Source organism: Cygnus olor, chromosome 23 (assembly GCF_009769625.2).
Source record: "Cygnus olor isolate bCygOlo1 chromosome 23, bCygOlo1.pri.v2, whole genome shotgun sequence".
In the NCBI taxonomy this organism is placed as follows: domain Eukaryota; kingdom Metazoa; phylum Chordata; class Aves; order Anseriformes; family Anatidae; genus Cygnus; species Cygnus olor.
Genome location: NC_049191.1, coordinates 7,024,958 through 7,044,365, shown reverse-complemented (window position 1 = coordinate 7,044,365; position 19,408 = coordinate 7,024,958).

Here is a 19,408-nt window from a genome sequence, read left to right as displayed (position 1 = left end):
TAAAATTCTCTTTCACATCTGCTCTAAGACCTTTGTGATTGTCTCAGTTTCACTTTCCAAGCTGGGGTGCAGTGAAGGGATATCCACAAATGGAGCCTGAGGGCCCCTACCTCTGCACACCGTTTGTCTCCTCCCTGGTGCCCCAGTTCACAGTGGTCAGCACTTGGTTGTCCTCTGACGGTCCTCCCTGTCCTCTGGGCAGCACATTTCACTCATCAATAGAGGGGGGGAAAGTTTCCTTAGAGCTGTAAAATATAGTTGAAAGCTACAAGAATGGGGATGGATGGGAAGAGGCCTTAATCCACCTTACGATTTCAGGTTGATGATGCCTCCCGAAGTAAGCGCAAGTGAGGTACAGCCACTGCCTCAACCCTTCTCCTTGCAGCTTTTTGGAGGGTTGCAGTTGTGGTTAGTGTGGAGTTAAATTTGTTATTTATTTACTTGTGTGTGGAATTGCTGAATTGTGCATTTGAGCTTTTCAAGATCTTGTGCAGGAAGCAATCATGTTGGCACACTGGGAGAAGGCTGGAGCCTAACAAACCTCACTTCTGCCCCTGAGTGCTGCAGAGGGCAGAGATGAATGTGGGCATGCCTGACAGCACCTTGCATGAGCAGCACTGGCTCATTTCTTTTTCCCTGGCCCTTGGTAGTGGTTGTCTCATCAAATGCAAACATCTTAATGACTTGAGCTATTCAGTGGATTTCCTCTCTATTATCCTGACTAAGCTATTCGCTCTACTTACAAGCTGGCAGGCATTCCAGGTCATCTGAAAATGCTTTGTAAACTTTTGCACATCATTAGATCTAAGTAGGATGGTTATAAAGCAGTGGAGAGAAGTTAAAAGGCAATTTACGTTTTATGAGAAATACAGGTACCCTGGTGATAAGCTCTCCAGCAGAGGATCTGCAAATCAGTGAGCTAAGAAGTCTAACACTGGTAGAAATCCCAGGCTTTGTTCCCAGGGGACATTTTCCTATTTGTCTTCTTGTGGGTGATATCATATACCTTAATAATACCCACACCCCTCCCCACAGTGTCATTTGAGCTGGCACTCTGCAAACTGTCACCAAAAGGTCGATTGCTCTGTGTTTCACACTCGGAAGCAAAGCTTTGCTGTTGATATCAGAGTCACCATTTCATGGTGGAGGGGCTCAGGGTCAGCTCTGTGGCAGACAGCAGCTTTTTGCTGCTGCCCTTTCTCCTTTTCAAGCAGGTTTCCACTTCTCTGTGTGCAGCACTAGTGCGGCAGTAACGGTGCTGAGCATCGACTGGGAGACTGGCTGACATTGTCCTGGGGCTCTGTACAGACTTGGTGCCATGCTTTTATTTGTATAGATCTCTGTTTATACTAAGAAATGAAGATTCCTTTGGCATTTGAACAAGGAATCTGGCCATTGCAGTTCATTCAGCAGAGAGACAAGCAATACTGCTCTTTGGTTCACTTTCCATGTTCAAACGTGCTGCATCTGTGCCCTCTCCAGAGCAGCTTATTGTGCACTAAGCCTGTACACAGGGTGAGTGATTTTCCTAGTGCTGACAACAATTTTGTACTAACTGACGGGTTCAATGCTGTGCTAATCCGGACCACACAAAACCAACTGCTGGACAGGGGGAAGAAGGCAGCCAGAGCTTTTATGTGCAGTCACATTTTGCAGTGCCTCCAGGAATACAATTTGAGGATCTTCTGGCTATATTTGCATAAAGGCAGCCTTCTTCACTGTGCTACAGGCTTAAAATTATTTTTTTTCTTTTTAAAAATATAAATATAAATATATTGAGCTGTATGAGATCACTAAAGTTATGTAGGTATTGGAGATCACTGTGCTCCAGGAAGCGCTCCAGAAGGTTTCTGAAGGCAGCAGACTCTACATTCCTGTCTTCTGCGGCAGTCTTACATGGATTAAATCAGAGTGCATGATGTTAATGTGCTGCTGTTAACACTGCAGAGTGCTGCTGTTAATAATGAAAAAACATTTCTGCACCATTATGGTGGTGGAGTAACAATGCCAAGAAACAGCCCATGCCACTGTGGGCATGGCTTGCTTGGGCCAGCTGATGATTTTCCAAATTATTTCTGGGCATAGTTCAAGACTCCTTGTAGCGCAGATTCCAGTCTTGTTATTCAGGCTGGATCTACCACGTTGTTGTAGAGTCTCAGAGAGTTTAATAGTATGGATGTGGGAGCGTCTGGAGTGCTTCACCTCTTGCCAGTGGTTTGGTGAACATTTAATTCAGTCATAGAGACCTGAAAAGATTGTGCATGTGAGTATCTTTTGCACTAACAGATTGCAAGGATTGTATTGTCTACGTAAAGCTAAAATACTTGAAAAAAACTAGCAGAGCTCAAAAACTCCATCAGCAAAAGTAAGACTGTGGCTCATTAATAAATTGGAGCAAGATGCTTCAACTGGCAGGACAGTGTTTCACTGAAGCGTGGCTTTTGGGACAGGATTTCACAACTGGACAGTTGAGACATGTTCGTGTTCACAGTTTGAGTCCTGGTTAGTTTTCTCTGTCCTTGTGGCAGAGCACAAGGATGTGCTGGATATTGACTTGGCAAAGAGCACTCTCTGCCTCCAGTTTTGGCACCGTGGCTGGTTCCTAATAGTATTAATAAATGATGCAGATGTCCAGAAAGCAGCAGTGTCCATCTGCCTGTGTTTGTTGATCTGTAATTTGGACTCAAGCTACTTTCAAAATCTGCTTTTTAAATGCTCATTTTGGGGGGCTACTCTGCAAGTCTCAGAAGCAATTCTGGCTGTCTGACTGGTCCTATGCACTGCCTTCTCATGGCAGATTACCCCTGATGTTTTGTTCCTACTTATTTCTCAGCCCAAACACTGTCTGCACATCTGCTCTCATTCCAAGCACCCAGAGTATCCACCATCCAAATCCTCCTGAGCTGTACAGAAGGTGAATCCTGCATGGCCAGGACCTTGGATGGCCATGGCCTTGTATGATGCTCTTCAGCCTCACTCTGGAACAGACAAGGCAAACCTCTAGAATAGCCCTGAGCCCTTTGTCTGAAGAAAGTAACCACTGGGGCATTACTGGTCAGTGCATCCTGCTGGGTAATTCCCGCAGCCTCTGGTTTTTGGGTAGCAAGTGTTACTCCTGGAAAAGGTCTTGTTGAAATCATGCTGGAGGGTCTCTCTTTTCCAAAGGTGCAACCCTGCCTGGCTGGAATCCAGGCCATGCTTCCATCTCACTTAATCCATGTTTCTAAGCTTTTCCTGCCAATCAGGATGGGGTTAAGCCTGCTCATTAGTGAATGAAATGAGATTATCTGGCTCCAAGAGCCTGTGCCTGGTGTGTGCTCTGCTCTGTCTTCACGCTGGTGCTTCAAACACCACTAACTAAGAACTGACACAGGACTTGACATCAGAAACCCACACATTTTGAATCTACAGAAAAGAAATTGCCAACATTCAGCCATGAAAGGCTGATAGACAAGTCACTGCCCCAGCACTGAGCCATGGGGAGCAGAGACACACCAGTCAATTGCAAGATCAGGACAAAAGCAGGAAGAAGTTCCCCATTCCCCAAGGGACAGCATGGTGTAGGTGGCTCTGGCACAGCCTGCTCGTACATCCTCTCATCTCAACCCCTCCTCCCCCGCCGCCAGCACTGTGCTAGCCCCACCAGGAGAAGTCCTGCCAGACCCTGGTCTGAGCGAAACAGCCTTTGAGAACAGGAACTCAGCCTGGACACATCCTGAGGCAGACCCCACTACCTCGGGGTATGGCTCTCTTAGTCTTGATGGGTCCTTGCCTGAGAACAGCTCTGGTGTTTGCTGGCCAGTGTAGACCTGCCCACACTCCTGATTAAAAATCTGTTCTGAGGAATTGCCCAACCCCATGGGCCATTGATTAAACACTGGAGTGGCCAAAGAATGGGGGAACAGAGCCCAAGGGATTTTCCTGCTGGATCATGGCCTCAGCTTGGACATGGAGATGATTCCTCACAAGGCAGATTCCTGGAGAGTTGTCTCACTTCTGTGAGAGCAACTGTGAGAGACTACCAGGACAGGCTAATGCTGGAGAAATTGTCTGAGGAAAATCTTGTGTCTCCAGCATGAGAGGATTTTAAATTCAGGTCAGACACATTCCTCTCATAAATGACAGAGGCACCACTGTGTTAAAAGTGGATTAGTTAGCATCTTGTGGTGTCTTCCAGCCCTTTTTTCTTACCATCCATTTGCCTTTTTATGGGCATACCTTACAAGCAGCTTGTAATCATTTTGTAACTAATGCAGCCAGATCTTCTTCTTTCACCATCACTCATAGCCAGTGAGCTCCTATAATGCAGCCTGACCAGTAATTCCTTTTTGAGTGTCTTTACACTCAGAAATATGGTACCACCTCTGAAAACACAGCTATAGTCCTCAGCATCACACAGGGCATCCTGTTCAATGCCTTCATCTCCTTCAAGCTGTTATTTCCCAGCCTTCTGCCCGTTGGCCTGCTGCTGGCTCTGCTCTGCCACAACTCGTATGGATCCTGGTATGTCTCCACACTGCAGCAGCTCCCACTTTTCAGGTCCTGCTGGTTTCAGGAAAATTCCCAGTGGGGAAGGGCAGGTGGAGGATAGGCCTAGGAAAAAGATATGTTTAGGGTAAGAGGGGAAGTGCCAGGTGCTGGGCACTGAATGTCTGCAAGGGGGCATGGTATTTCCTCACCTTCCCAGCTCAGATTTAAAAGGTCTGGCTCAGGAGGGTGAGGACCATATCTCTTAGAACAAAGATGTCACCAATGCAACTCAAAGTGTGTTCAAATAAGAACTGAGTATCTGTCATTTGCCTGTGGGATTCATGAGGCTGGGGTTAGCAATTTAGGGAGCTTTGAAATGACATTGGCTATGTATAGAAAAACATTAGTATCCACAATCCCAATAAGTAACACCAAGGTAAATTTGGGTTATCTGTTAAATTTTGTGTTCCTTAGCTGAATGGTGTTTATATTGGGTTAGGGACCAAGATAAGGCCTAGATAAGAGCCAATTTTTCATAGAATCATAGAATATCCTGAGTTGGAAGGGACCCACAAGGATCTTTGAGTCCAAATCTTGGCATCAGCATATGCTCTGTCAGTCTGGTCTGGGTGTATCAAGAATGGCACTCAATCCTGCCTGGCTCCCCTGTTTGCTGGCAAGACTTGTTTTGCTTCAGTTCAGCTTACCCTCATCTGTTCACCACTTTGGATTCACTAATGAGGTTTCTCAGACTGAAATTTCCCTTTAAACAATGTTCTCATCTTGCTTGCTTTCTGTGGAGAAATTGTCCTTCTGTAGTGATGAATATTCCCACTGACTGAGTTATGCTCAGCCCAGGAAAAGGTGAAGGTGTCCTCGGTGTCTTGCAGGTGTCTTTCTGACCTGTCAGAGAACCTGGGAATCTGTGAGACTCAAAGCCAATACACTCACTAAGCTTTCGTAAACATGTGTGTGTTTCTGTTTGTGCACACACCTGTGTGTTTATGTCCATGTGTGCTTTTGTCTGTTTATGTGTGACATAAACATGATATGAGTTTGAATCCATCCTTGCAGGCTGAGCTATAAAGATGGAGATGGACCTGCAGTGTCTTGTGCTTCTTTAAAGCAGACAAGACTGTTGAAAACCAGGCACGTCCATATCACAGGTCATTTAGGAAACAGCTTATTTATATGCAATGTGCACTCTGGTACTTAGGCTCAAGGCTCGTTGCAAAGTCACTGGACTCAGCATGTGAATGTTTCACATTCTCTACTGCAGCACACTAAGCCCTGTGCCATGTAGATGTTCTTAGACCGTAGTACTTGGTTGGATTCTTGAAATGCTCTGCATAAGCAACGTTAGGGGAGTTTCTCTCACTAACAGTTCTTGAATTTTTCCATTTCCCGTCTTTTAGGCATTCATATCAGCAAAGAGGCCTCACAGAGAGACCCTGGTGAACTAGAGTGCTTGGCAATCAAAAATGAAGTTTAACAAGAGCAAGTGCTGGATTCTACACCTGGGAAGGGGCAATCCTGGCTATACATAAAGACTGGGGGATGTGAGGCTGGAGAGTATACATAATAATAATAATAATAATTATTAGAGAACATACGAAAGACAGCTACAAAGATGGTGAAAGGTCTGGAAGACAAGACATGTGAGGAGCGGCTCAAGTCCCTTGGTTTGTTCAGCCCAGAGCAGAGCAGGCCAAGGGGAGGCTTCATGGCGGCCTGCAGCTCCCTCACGAGGGGAGGGGAGGGGCAGGCGCTGAGCTCTGCTCTCTGGGGACAGTGACAGGACCTGAGGGAACGGCATGGAGCTGGGACAGGGGAGGGTCAGCCTGGATGTCAAGAAAAGGTTCTTCACCAAGAGAGTGGTTGGGCACTGGCACAGGCTCCCCAGTGATGTGGTCATGGCACTGAGCCTGCCATGAGTTCAGGAAGCGTTTGGACAGTGCTCTCAGAGACAGGATTTGATTTTTGGGTGGTTCTGTGTGGAGCCAGGAGTTGAACTTGGTGATCCTGGTGGGTCCCTTCTACCTCAGGATATTCTATGATCCTGTGAAAAAAGCAAGGTCTAGAAAAGAGCATGTGTGGCCAAACTGCCTGTGTGTGCCTGACCTGAAGGGTCATGCAGTCATGCAGTTAAGGACTCGGGGGGGGGGGGGGGGGGGGGGGGGGGGGGGGGCAGGGGGGGAACTGGGCGCTTTCTTCCCACCTTGTGCAGCTCACAGGCAGCAGATAAATCTGAGGCGGGATGAATGGACCTTTATTGGCTAGATGATCTGAAACAAATAGTTGCAAGACTCAAGATGTCATAGGAGTGCCAGGGACAAGACAAGTGTCAAGGAAGGTGGTTTTCAGGACACATGGACATTGTTGTAGAGAACCTAAATGGTCTGTGGATATAATCTTTGCTACACAATGAAGAGCAGTTGTATGTGAAAGTGATCTCAAAGCCTTCCTGCTCACTATGGCGACAAAGAACCTGACCTATGCCTTGTCCAATTGACCCAACCCTAGCACTAAGTTTGGGAGCTTCCAAATACTTCTGCAACGATTTCACTTGGGAAGGGTGCTGCTATGCACCTGGTAGCCCAGCTCCTCTCTGGCACACTGTGGTGGCCACACACTGACAGGCTCCAGGGTCCATTCAGGAGCCACTTGGCAGCTTGCCTTTTTCTGGGCTTTTGATGGAGCAACCAGACACTGTTGGAAAGGCCACTTGTTTCTAGAGGTATTCTAGGTTCCCCAGCTGCCATATCTCCTCTCTTTCTGTTTACATTAGCACTGATTGGACCATCCACACATACAGTCATGGGGAAAAGTTTCCGACTCTCACGCTGCGGCGTGAGGATGACCAAGGACATTACAACCAGGGGTGTGTACTCCCCACCAGAGGGCCTGTGTTTTTGCCAAGGCAAGAGAGAGAAGCACCCACAGCTGCAAGCAGCTCTGAAAAGACACATCGCCATCACTGTTGCTGAAATTACCCAAATAAATGGGAAGTCAGCTTTTGCTGTATCTGTCTCAATCTCTGGATTTTGTTCTTTGCCATCAGGGTCATACCAGGCATGGCACTGGCCCATAACAGAGCATTTCTGTAAACCCCTGATAACAACAACAGTAACTGAATATTGGTGAGAAATGTGTGGAGATGCTCTCTGTTCCTTTTGAGGCTTTTACGGAAGGAGCAAACAGGTTAAGCTCAGCTGATCCACAGAGTTAGAGGAGCAAAGCCATCCTGCTTGTCTGTATTACGTTGCTGGTGTCCCAGTTCTGTAAACATCCTCTCACCAGGGCCTAAATCAGTCTGTTACATGTCACTGCACCATGCCTGTTATAGCCCCATGGAAAATAAGAGTGTTGCAGACCACAGAAAATAGCTCCAGTCACACTGGGGAAGCTTGGACAAGGCTGTTGTTGACACCCATGTGAATGGGGAATATGCACCATGGCACAGGATGGGTGCAAACACATGTACCTCCTTTGTGCCCATGTAAAGACAAACTGTTTTAATGTCATTTAAGTAAGAGAAATCAAACAACAACAACAACAAACCAAACAAAACAAAACATTAAAAACAAAGCAAAGCAAAACAACAACCCTTCCTGCTAGATTTTACTTCCAAATGAAGAAACTGCACTCTCAGCCTATGCTGGACCCTGGGTGATGGATGGGCAACTGCTCTTTGACAAACCCAGATTTCCAACATAACCTAAATAAGTGGGAGCCAGGCACACAGACAGTGAGCATGTTATTCTTCTCCCTGTAGGTGCCAGCATGGCAGACCTGGATGGCTGCAGCTGCCTGGGGCCAGTGGGAGAGCTGGGGCTGTGTCCTTACAGAGGGCAGGGGCATGTCTACTGGCAGGGGACTGCATGGAGAACAGAGAGTGTGGGTACCTACAGGTTTCCCACCACAGAACCACATGGGGAGGCCAACTGAGCCTCTTCTTTATTTTCAGCTCACCTGAAGTAGACAAAATCTTGAAAACACAGACAAGGTCAGAATGCAGTAGGTAAGAAACTAATGGGATTCAATGTGCATTTTTAGTGCTAAAGTCTCTTTCTTTTAACCTGATTTCATAATTTTGAGGCTTGACAGTGACTAGCAGCAGTGAAACTCATTGATAAATAAACTGTCCTTTTTGTGCTCCCAGCAAAGCAGTCCTGAAGGTGCATACCTGCCCAAAATCTAGGCAAAAGCAACAAAGTTATTATAAAAGCAGATTCAAACCCTGTAAGTGTCCTGAAAAACAAAACAAAGCAAAACAAAAACACAAACAACCATCCATTGTTGAGGTTTTAGTTATATGCTTTTGGTACAACTTTTTTCTTCACTGTTTTATTGTTTAAAAAGCCACAAGAATAACAGCAATTACAGGACTGCTGTATCTGAGAAACCCTCAACTCACTGCACTCTAATCTGTGGAAATTTACTGTGCAATCACCACGACACAGGGAAAAAGCTCTTCCTCCTAATCCCTCATACTGTAGGATTACTGCTGCTAACAATAGCATATAAAACACTCAGGAAGAGGTGTGATTTTTCCGATACTGGGCACTGTGATGTTCCATGCTGCAAAAGATCCTCTTGGTTCAGCTACACATCTCTCTGCTGGCTCCGTGCGGTGGCATGTGATGGCCACTTGGGCACTTCTGTGTTGCTCCAGCTGGTATTTGGTGATGTCTTGCTGAAAACAGAAACCAGAAATGCAAAGACATTCTCAGCAGGCTTGAATGGCCAAACTTGTGCTCTCTGCTTATAGGAAATGAAAGCTCGGTTTTGTGAAAAGGTGGCAAAAGACGGAGCTTCCCAAAATGACTGATTTTTGAGACAGAAAGAAACTAAGACCTCTGAAATCATCCTTGTGAAGATGTGAGTTGGGTCCTGGCAGCCTAAGACAGTCCTGTGGTTAGTACATCACCTTGGAAAGGAACAGCTCAGGTACTTGAATGAGTTTTCTGCACCACATAGCACTCATGAGAGACAGCCTTCTGGCGCAAGGAACATTTAATTACATGCCCTGGATGAAAGTGGTTGTTTCTCCAGCCTGAGCCCAGGGCATGCACTGGGATTGAGAGGTACGAGCCAAGCTTCTGACTTCACTCAAACAAAGAAGATGCTTGAATCTCTGTTTTCCACACCTAGCCCTGAAAAGCCTCTGTCAAACCAGGCACTTTTTTTTTCTGCCAGAAGTTCTGATAAGATTGTTTCTTGGGAACATGCCTGGCCAATCTGCAGTTTGTGCTTGATTTCCCTGGATATTCAAACAATCCAGCTACTGACAGGATGTTTGCTAGAAAAGAGTCCTGCGGTTCTGCAGAAAGCACTCTGGCACCCCCCCAGCTAAGGAGTAGGAGCATATCAGGTAGACCATCTGAGCAATTTAGGCAGAGGAGCATGGCACCAGTGCAAAACACCTGTGCTTGGTGCATTGGAAAAAATAGGTGCAGATGGAAAATATAAGGGAGAAAGGGGAGAGAGCTGCTTAATGTACTCCTGGGCAAAAGAAAGCCAGGTACCTTGTATCTAGGGACCTGCACAGCCCTATCCACAAGTAAGATAAATTCAGGTTGTGGATGTAACTGTCCAGGCTGAAAGAGAGACTTAGTGTAGGTTAACCACTGCCTAGCTTTCTAGGATGGATGACAGTCTGGACTGATGGTCCTGGTCCAAACACCCAAAGAATCCTGCTGTGCACCAGCCTCTGGGAAGCTCAGACTCTCTGCATGGACACAGGGCATCAGGAAAGGTTTTCCTGGGAGGAGAGAGCTTGCATCTGTGCAGAGGCTCCTTCCATATTCTTTGCCTTAGGATGGGGCATGTCACCCAGGGCAGAGCTTAACCTTGGGCCGGTTCATCCAGTGGTAGGAGCTGGGCACACTGTCCCACTGGGACAGCTCAGCTCCATGATTCCTCACTGCCAGGGGAAATGCCCTTCACATGACCTTGCTGGAGCCTGCAGTGCCGTTGCCATCAGCAGGAGGAAGAGGAGTGAAGCCACAGCTCCTGAACCTTCCCTGTCCTGCTGCCCTGTGTTTGCCTCATGTGCACAAGTACTCTGCCTTTCCACCTCATTGGCACCGAGAACCCTGGTGCGGATCTTACGGCAGAAAAACCCACCGGTGCTGAAGAGAGCTTCGAACAATAGCAGGGATTTTCAGAGAAATGTACAGACTTGCCAGTGACTTTTGTGCTGCAGAAGCCCTAACCTCACCCCTTCATGTGAAATCTGTTGTGACTGCCTCCTGAGCAGGCAGAGCCAAGCAATGCTGCTTGCCTGTGGTGAGGAGCTGGGGTGGGAGGCAGCCTTGTGTCCCACCCCTTGTGCCTTTCCTGATGCCAGCTGGCTTAGAGCACAGCTTGCGCTCCTGTCTTCATCTGCTTTTAAACATTCATTTCCCATTTCATCTCTCCCACATAGTTTCAGCAAAAGTTTTTTCTCCCTTTTCTGTCTATTTATTCCCCTCTCACACTGTGCACAGCCCATACACATGCACTGGTGGATATGGCCAGAGACGGACACACCAAAACCAAATACTCTTCAAGCAGCTGGGTCCGTGACAGCATTGGAAGGGAAAATACTTGTGCTGCCTCATGTCCCTGACCAGGCTGGGGCATCAGCAATGTGCTGCAGGTAACAGCAGTGCAAAGAAAGCTGCAGGTCTCTGCTGGTGGGATACAAAACACCCATTGGTTCAGGGCAGTGAAAACTCAAGGACTGAGCAGACCGGCACGCAACTTCAGCCAGATATATCTGGTCTGTGCTATCCAGGTAAGTATTTGCAAGCCACTGCTTCCTGCTGGGGATGTCTATCCTGACACATCCTGCACCAGCTGTGCCGAATACAGGGATGGCAGAGGGCTGCACCAGAGGGACCTGAGCTAGAAGGCTATGAGGAATATTCCCAGGTCTCATGGTGGTTGCTCAGGCTGGCCTCTGACATGATTTTGGGGCAAGCCAGATAGTGCTCTTTGAAACAATTCCTGGAAAAAGCTTGAGGGCAGAATGGACTGCTGGGATTATTGCCCCATGTGTTTAGATGCAGACAAACTTGGCTTGGAGGATAAGCAAGTTTAATAGATTATTCTGTGTTGGTGGCTTCAGGGCCAGAAAACAGTGCCAGGCATGTTTAAATTATCGGTACAAATGCAAGCACTGTGGCTGCTGGTAAATCTCTGAGCTTCTCCTGTGCAGCGAAGCAGCTATGAGGTTAAGAGCGGGGTAAGGGAGGGTCAGGGCTGCCCAGCAAGACCCTTCCCTCTCCAGCTGGGAATTTCAGAGGCTGCTTTACCCAGCTTCTCATCACCTGCTAGCAAGAGCACTGCAGCATGGCAGAGTTGCACAATACTTTGCTTAAGGAGCAGGCAATAAGGCATCAGCTTTCTCAGACGTTCTCTGGACAAAAGACTCAGCCAGTTCTTAGAATACCTGAATGCATAATTCCTTTCATAATCACTTCAAAAGTGCATCCTGGTTGCAGGGAATGAGCGTCCCAGGGCAGCACAGAGCAAGCCAACAGGGGCTGAAGGGACTGGGCTGGCAGTGCTGGCTGGAGCCAGAGGTCGGGATCAGATTTCATCTTGCTGGGCTTTTTTTCCTCCCTGTTCCCTTTCATCAGATCACAAAACTTCCCCATCTGACCTTGAGGATGGTGGGAGGAGTGGGCAACACTGTGTAATTTTTGCAGTGGAGAAAATGCTGAAATCCATCTGTTTCAGTGAGGTCTGTCCGGGGGCAACCTGAGATCTCTGTGATCCAGAGATCAGAGCTGGAGGAGACCTGGAGAACCTGGGGACCACGAATGCCCCCCCTCCCCTGGCTGAATTATTTTGCAAACTCAGCAAAATCTCCCCGCTGGGAAGGGCTGCCTGGAAGTCCCACGGGGCTTCACACAAATTAACTCAGTGTTAACGTGGAACAAAATTGTTTGAACATGACTCTGCATGGCAGAGACAGGCAGCAGAGCAGGGGATTGTGTTACCAGGCAGGGATCGATTCTAGATAGCACTGGAGGGAGGAGAAGGGATCTGCCTTTGTTCTTGTTCCGCTGAAGTCTCTGCATGGCATTTACCCTCCTCTATAGGGCAGTGTACGTGGTGAACAACAGTTGACAGCCACAGGCTGATGTTTGTGCTGGGCCTGATCCTCCCACTCATTCTCAAGGAGATAAAAGGGGGAGGATGGCAATGAAATTAAGTGCACTGCCCTAGCAGGAACGGTGCACTGGAGGGTTGCTGTGGTCCCACTGCCACAGGCCACCGTGGGTCCCAAGCCAGCTTATGGCTGCTTGTCAGTGGCCCATCAGCAGCTGGCGGGGCTCTAAAACACACTCCTTGCCCCATTTTCCTGCATGCTTATATTGTGCCATAGAAGAAGCTATGGAACAAAGGAAGAGGGATGTCAACCTTAGCACGGGGACTGTGAGTGAATTATGGGCACATTAAGGAGCATGCCCAAGCGAGGAGAACCAGTTCCACCTCAGCAGCATGAAGGGTGTGGATCAGGGGCTGGAAAAAAACCCAGACACAGGAAAATGAAGAAATGAGGCACCAACATTTTCCTTTAAGCAGTTGGTGTGAGTCAGAGGCACAGGCAGCCTGGGCCTTGGAGAGGAGCAGCAGAGCGCGCTCCACAGAGCACAGTCTGCCCAGGGGAAAGAGGCCCTGCAGATGGCAGGTGAGAACTTGGCAGAGCCCGTCCCTGAGCATCATCCAGTAGAGCCCGTGCTGGAGCTGCCCAGGGCAAGGGAAACTGACCAGCAAATGCGTCCTGGGTAGCTGGGCTCAACCTTATCAGCCAGGGCTGGGACATACCTTTCTCTAGTCATACAGAAGTTTTTGGCTTGAAACTGCAGTGTCAACAGCAGAGTAAGATGTAACCTTGTCCTGACAGTGGGCTGCACCCCTGTCACATAGGGTTTCTGGTCTGCTTCTTCTAGTTCTTTGATGGCAGGGTTGAGGTAGGTCACTCTGTCAGTGTGTTTCCTCCAAAAGGGACCTCTTGCAACACAAATCTTTTTTTTTTTTTTTTTTTTATTTTGTCATTGAAATGGTCTGTTACACTGAAAGGTTTCAGCTTCAAGAAATCATTGTCAGAAGAAAAAAAATGTATGAAATTTTGCAGCTAGGTCCTGCAAGATTTGCGGTATGGCAGAGGTCTTGGCAGGGCTGTGCACCTTTGCAAGCAAGCAGCTGTGCTCTCATCCCACTTCTTCCAACACTGCATCAAAAGGCCACTGAAATAACCAGGCATTCAGCCTCCAGCTTCCCCAGGAACTGCATCAGCCCTGCAGCTACTTGGAGCCTGAGGAGGTACTGAGGTCTTTGGTCAAGCACATCCCTGCAATCATTCATAGAGGCTTCTCAGTAGGATGGGTGGAAGAAACAGACCAGGAAGCAACTGCTGAAACTGCCAGTGATTAAAATGCAATAAAATGTTTGCCTTCTGCTGCTGAGCGAGAAGTGTGGCATGTTTTGCTGAGGTAGCAGAAGAGGTTGTGTTCACTGAATGAGCAGCTAATGAAAAGCATTTCAAGCAGGAAGCAACACTGATGAAGATTATGAGCCTGCTTAGATCTAGAAGAATTAAATGGCCCAGGCCAGATTCTCTTGTTTTACACCTGATTTTGCATTGATCAAAGAGGATTTACTCTGCTCTACACCAGTGTGGAAAGGAGTAAAAACAACACTCCGTGCCAGAAGCTGCTCGGGAATGTCCTCCTGCCAGGGCTACCTGTCAGCAGAACAAATCCGTTCCACAGCCATGGACAGGGCAGCTCATGCAGATCACAGCCCAGAGTGAAATTAATCCAGCAGCAGCCGTTTGTGCTGAAGCCAGTCCTAGAGGCGAGAGCTTCCGATTGAGCTGATTTCTCCAGGGAGTCGGACTTGTGGGGCTGTGAATTGTGCTGGACTGCAGCAGAAAGCTGACTGTGCTCGGCCCTGTGCCAGCTGGAGGGATGGCTTTGTCCACATCCTCCTTATTCGGGGTCCTTTGTGTCCTCTTCTCCTCCTGTTGCTGTTATGAGCCAATGACCATAGCAAGCCATGGGGTCCTGTTGTGTTGAGACATTGCAACCATCGGGAGCAGGCAGCAGTTCCTGCGCTGGAGATGGTAGAAGAGAGCTACAAGCGTGTGACAACATGCAGTGTGCAGTGACTTCTTCTCAAATTGTGTGATATGTGACATTCTTCTCAAATATGTGTGATTGGAGAGCTGGGTGATCACCAACCACATGAAGTTTAACAAAAGCAAGTGCCGGGTCCTGCACCTGGGACAGAGCAACCCTGGCTATACGTACAGACTGGGCGATGAGATGCTGGAGAGCAGCCCCGCAGAGAGGGATGTGGGGGTTGTGGTTGACAGCAAGTTGAATACGAGCCAGCAGCGTGCCCTGGCAGCCAGGAGGGCCAACGGTATCCTGGGGTGCATCAAGCACGGCACTGCTAGTCGGTCGAGGGAAGTGATTGTCCCGCTCTACTCTGCGCTGGTGCGGCCTCACCTTGAGTACTGTGTGCAGTTCTGGGCACCACAGTACAAAAAGGACATTAAACTGTTGGAGAGTGTCCAGAGGAGGGTGATGAAGATGGTGAAGGGCCTAGAGGGGAAGACATATGAGGAGTGGCTGAGGTCACTGGGCCTGTTCAGCCTGGAGAAGAGGAGGCTGAGGGGGGACCTCATCGCGGTCTACAACTTCCTCACGAGGGGAAGTGGAGAGGCAGGTGACCTATTCTCCATTATCACCAGCGACAAGACCCGCAGGAATGGTGTTAAGCTGAGGCAGGGGAGGTTTAGGCTGGACATCAGGAAGAGGTTCTTCACCGAGAGGGTGGTTGCACACTGGAACAGGCTCCCCAGGGATGTAGTCACTGCACCAAGCCTGTCTGAATTTAAGAAGTGATTGGACTGTGCACTTAGTCACATGGCCTAAACTTTTGGGTGGACCTGTGTGGTGCCTGGAGTTGGACTTGATGATCCTTATGGGTCCCTTCTAACTCGGGATATTCTATGATTCTATGATTCTATATAGAAAACGTTGATAAAGTTTGGAAAATCCATGAGGCCATGCTTGGGCTGGGCAATGAGGCAGGGAAGTACATTTGAAATGCCTGCAATTGGTACCTTCATGTGAAGCTCTGAAAAGAGGGGAGAGGAAACCAAGCTGCCCCAACGTGCCAGGGTAGAAATCAAGAAGCCTTCTGCTGTTGGGGAATAGAGTAGGAAGAGAGCTCAGAAATCACAGAGCAAGAGATCCCACTGTGAAGAAAATATAGTGAGAAGTTGTGGCTGAGGCTGTGGCACCAACCAGACTCAGTTATACCCATGTCTCTTGACCACCCGCTGGGTGCGTGCAGCTCCCCATGGGCTGTCCTGTGGGGTCAGACAGGGGACATGTCCAATATTCAAGGCTTTTTTCAGATTTACTTTCAGGCAGAACAGTCTCTGACCCAGTGAAGGGAACATTCCTGTAAGACTGGGCAGCCCTCACATTACTGCCTTTGGACAGCTTGGCAGAATATGGCATCTACGAGACAAGAACTGACTTGTGGCTGAGCCAAGCCCCCGAGGATGACTCCAGAAAGCTCCGTGATCTTTGCTGTGTGGAGCTTGTGCCCATGCACGGCCAGAGAGAAATCTGCTCAGGAGCTGAAAATTGAGCCTGGAGTCAGGTACCTTCAGAACTTGTGCTTTCTTTTATGAATTGTTTCTGATTACACAATCAACTCATTGATTAGCTTCAATGCATTTGTCTCCCAGTTTAAACATTAGTAACATTGTAGGGGTTCCCAGGAGCAGTTTATGGCATGTACAAGGCCAGGAGTCCTAGGAGCCAGCACGCTTTCCATCAGCCTGCAAGTCAGCTGGAAAGACCAAATAAAGGTGTTGCTGGAGGGCACGAGCCAGGGCCATGGTGGGGCAGAGCACATGATAGAGATACAGCTCGTGACAACAAAGAAACTCATTTTGTCTTAGGGAACCCTTTGGACGCCAGTAGCAAGCTGCTTCTTTAAGTGCCACCACATGCAGGTGTTTCCCTGTCCTGATCAGGGTGCTTGAGCAAGGATGCCTCAGTGTGAGAGGTGGAGGGAAGTGCTTGCCCGCACCCTCTGGACTGCAGGCTCAATGCCCACCTTGAATTTAACTGCCCTGGGGGTAAACACCATCAGTCAGCTTGTGTCTCCCTTCCCCAGGACTTATCTACTTTGTGGCTCTAGAGTGGATGCGTCAAGTGAACAAGGTGTGCCAGGATCTTAATGGGGTCAAGCAGGAGAGCAGGAGCACACAGGTACCCTGTGCAAACCCATGCTCCTTGGGAGATTCAATCCAAGCTAGGCTGATGCCAGCAGCTGTCTGCTGTGGCAGGCTGTGAGGAAAGTCCATCCACGCACCAGTGACTATGCCAGGAGGGGTTCAAGACTTGGCATCATCTGTGGGCTGGATCACTCCCCTCTCTGAACTGGTGTAGCCCATAAAAAACTCTGAACCTGTCCTGTTCTTTGGTGCTCTCAGTCATGCAGTGACTAGGATGAGGAATGCACCAGTGGGATGGATCTCTCCCTCTCATTCCCCTTATCAAATAGAAAGGATGCTCCTAGTTTCTTTGTGAGGCTGTTCTACTTCATCCCTGGCAGTGCTAAAGGCTTGTCTGGATGGGGCTTTCAACAACCTGGTCTAGTGGGACGTGTCCCTGCCCATGGCAGGGATGTTGGAACTTGATCTTTGAGGCCAATTAAAACGCAAACCATTCTATTACTCTATGATTCTGTGATACCCTTATGGTCTGGGAATATTTTTTAGGGTAAAAAATAAATTCTGCAGAAATTTCAGTGGTAGAATTTTCTTCAGAACCTTATTATTCCCCAGCACTTTATTTGAGAGATTATATTTCTGCTTACACTCCTGAAGCAGTGTGGCTTGGTCAGGGAGAGTGAGATGCTTCAGGGAAGTTCTGCTGTGATTTCTGGTGAGGTGTCTAGTACTTAGTTAATTTTTCCCCAGCATGATTCAGGAGCCAGTAGCATATCTGCAAGTAACATCCACCTGGGCCCTAACCATGATCATTACAAATATTTTGTTTATTCCTGGTGCTAGTAAAACCCACTGTTTCTCTTTTGGCAAGACCATGGGAACATGGAACCTTAAAACACTGTCTTCACTCTGAAATCATCTCTGGCCTTGCTAGATACGTATGAAACAGCTTCCATGTGCAGTGCAGGCAGCTTCCTTGTTAACGCATGAGGAATTTCATGCAGAGCCAGGTAAACCAAGAGACACCAACTTGCCATGTTTGAACTGTACTGTGTCCTCACAGGACTTCATGGCTGTGCTGCTCTCAAAGCCATCCACAGAGCTAAACCAAGGGGTGCCTGTGGCCAAATGCTAGGAGAGCACATTGCACATGCTTATCCCATCCTCCTGGAGGGACAGGGCTGTGATCCTTACAGTAGTCTCCACACTCTCCCGCACCATGGCTTCAAGTTTCTTCTAGGCAGCATATTACAAAATCATATGTGTGTACAAACTTGTTTGGATAGATGTTCCCTGCCTCATCTCTTCCCGTTCCCTTCAGGGCAGGAGATGTAACTCATGCTTGACGGCTGGTTCACATTGCAAACACTAATGTGCTGTTCAGCTTTGCTGAAGGTGGGCAAAGTGCCTTCACAGGCTAAACATTGGCAAGGATCCATTCATTGTAAAATCTCATCTCAGCCAAAGCCCCAGAAGGATTCCTGGTAAAACAAGAGCAGGCATGTCTGCTTAGGCTGATGCTGAGAGATACTAACATCAAGACTGGGGCAGCAAAGCACAGCTAATGGCTCGAACAATGCATTCCAAGGGATACTCACGTTCAAATCTTACAAGACATGGAAACACAGTCCAAAACAACAGTTCCTCCATGGCTTCATTTTTTCAGCAGGCAGTGTGCTTTGGTTATTACCAGGCTGCCAGCTAAAAGGCATGTATGCTTTCTCATTCATGTTTACACACTAAGAAGGTCACTGCTAAGAAAACTGCTTGCTACGTGCGTGCCCTTGTACACTGCTGGGTGTGCCGGGACTCAGGCCTGAAGAGCTGTAGTACTGCCCGTGCCAGATTCCACAGCTTGGCTGGGATTTGCTGCAGTGTGGTTGCACCCAGCATCCCATTAAGGCTTGTTGCCTGACTTCCTCTGTCTGCTTAATAGAAATGACTATTATCAGCCTGGATGCACCTGCATGTTCCAACACTGACACGCTGGGTGGTTTTGTTAAACGGGTTAAACCAACTTGTGCTGCAGAGCACACGCTAGGGGAAATTCAGCTCACCTGACTCTAGCTGTGAAGACATCAGGCAGCTGGTCCAAGATGGCTGTCTTGCATCCCGCTCTAATCAATGGAGAAATACCTGAGGACAGCAAATTACAGGTATCAACTGCTAGCTTATCCCAGGCAATTTTTGATGCAAACCCTCCTGATGAGGCAGATGGGCACAGCAAATTCATGGGCAAGACTTCGGTGCTGCAGAGCACTGCTGAGAACCTTTATCTGGTCAGTAGCTGAAGTGTGACCTGAATTCTTCCCTTCCAGACCCCATAGTGTTCCCCAGAAAACTGCAGTCCCTTGCAGTCTTTATTTTACCAGGCTAAACAGGTCAAGCCCATATAGCATCTGCTCTAAGGAAAGGGTTTATTTCCCCATCACTACAGTTCCTTCTGTGCATCAGTTCTCTTGAGTTCATGTTTCACTGAGCAGATATGGTCTTGCTGATGTCTTGTACAATGCCTTTTGTATTTCCCTCTTTTATAGAAGGGATAATATAATAGTCTCAAAGGGGGGAACAGATTCTAGCCCAGGAGCTGGCAGGGCTCATCAAGAGGGCTTTAAACTAGGTATGGAGGGCGATGGGGATGAAATGAGGCTCAATAGAGATGAGCCTGGGGGAGTAGTC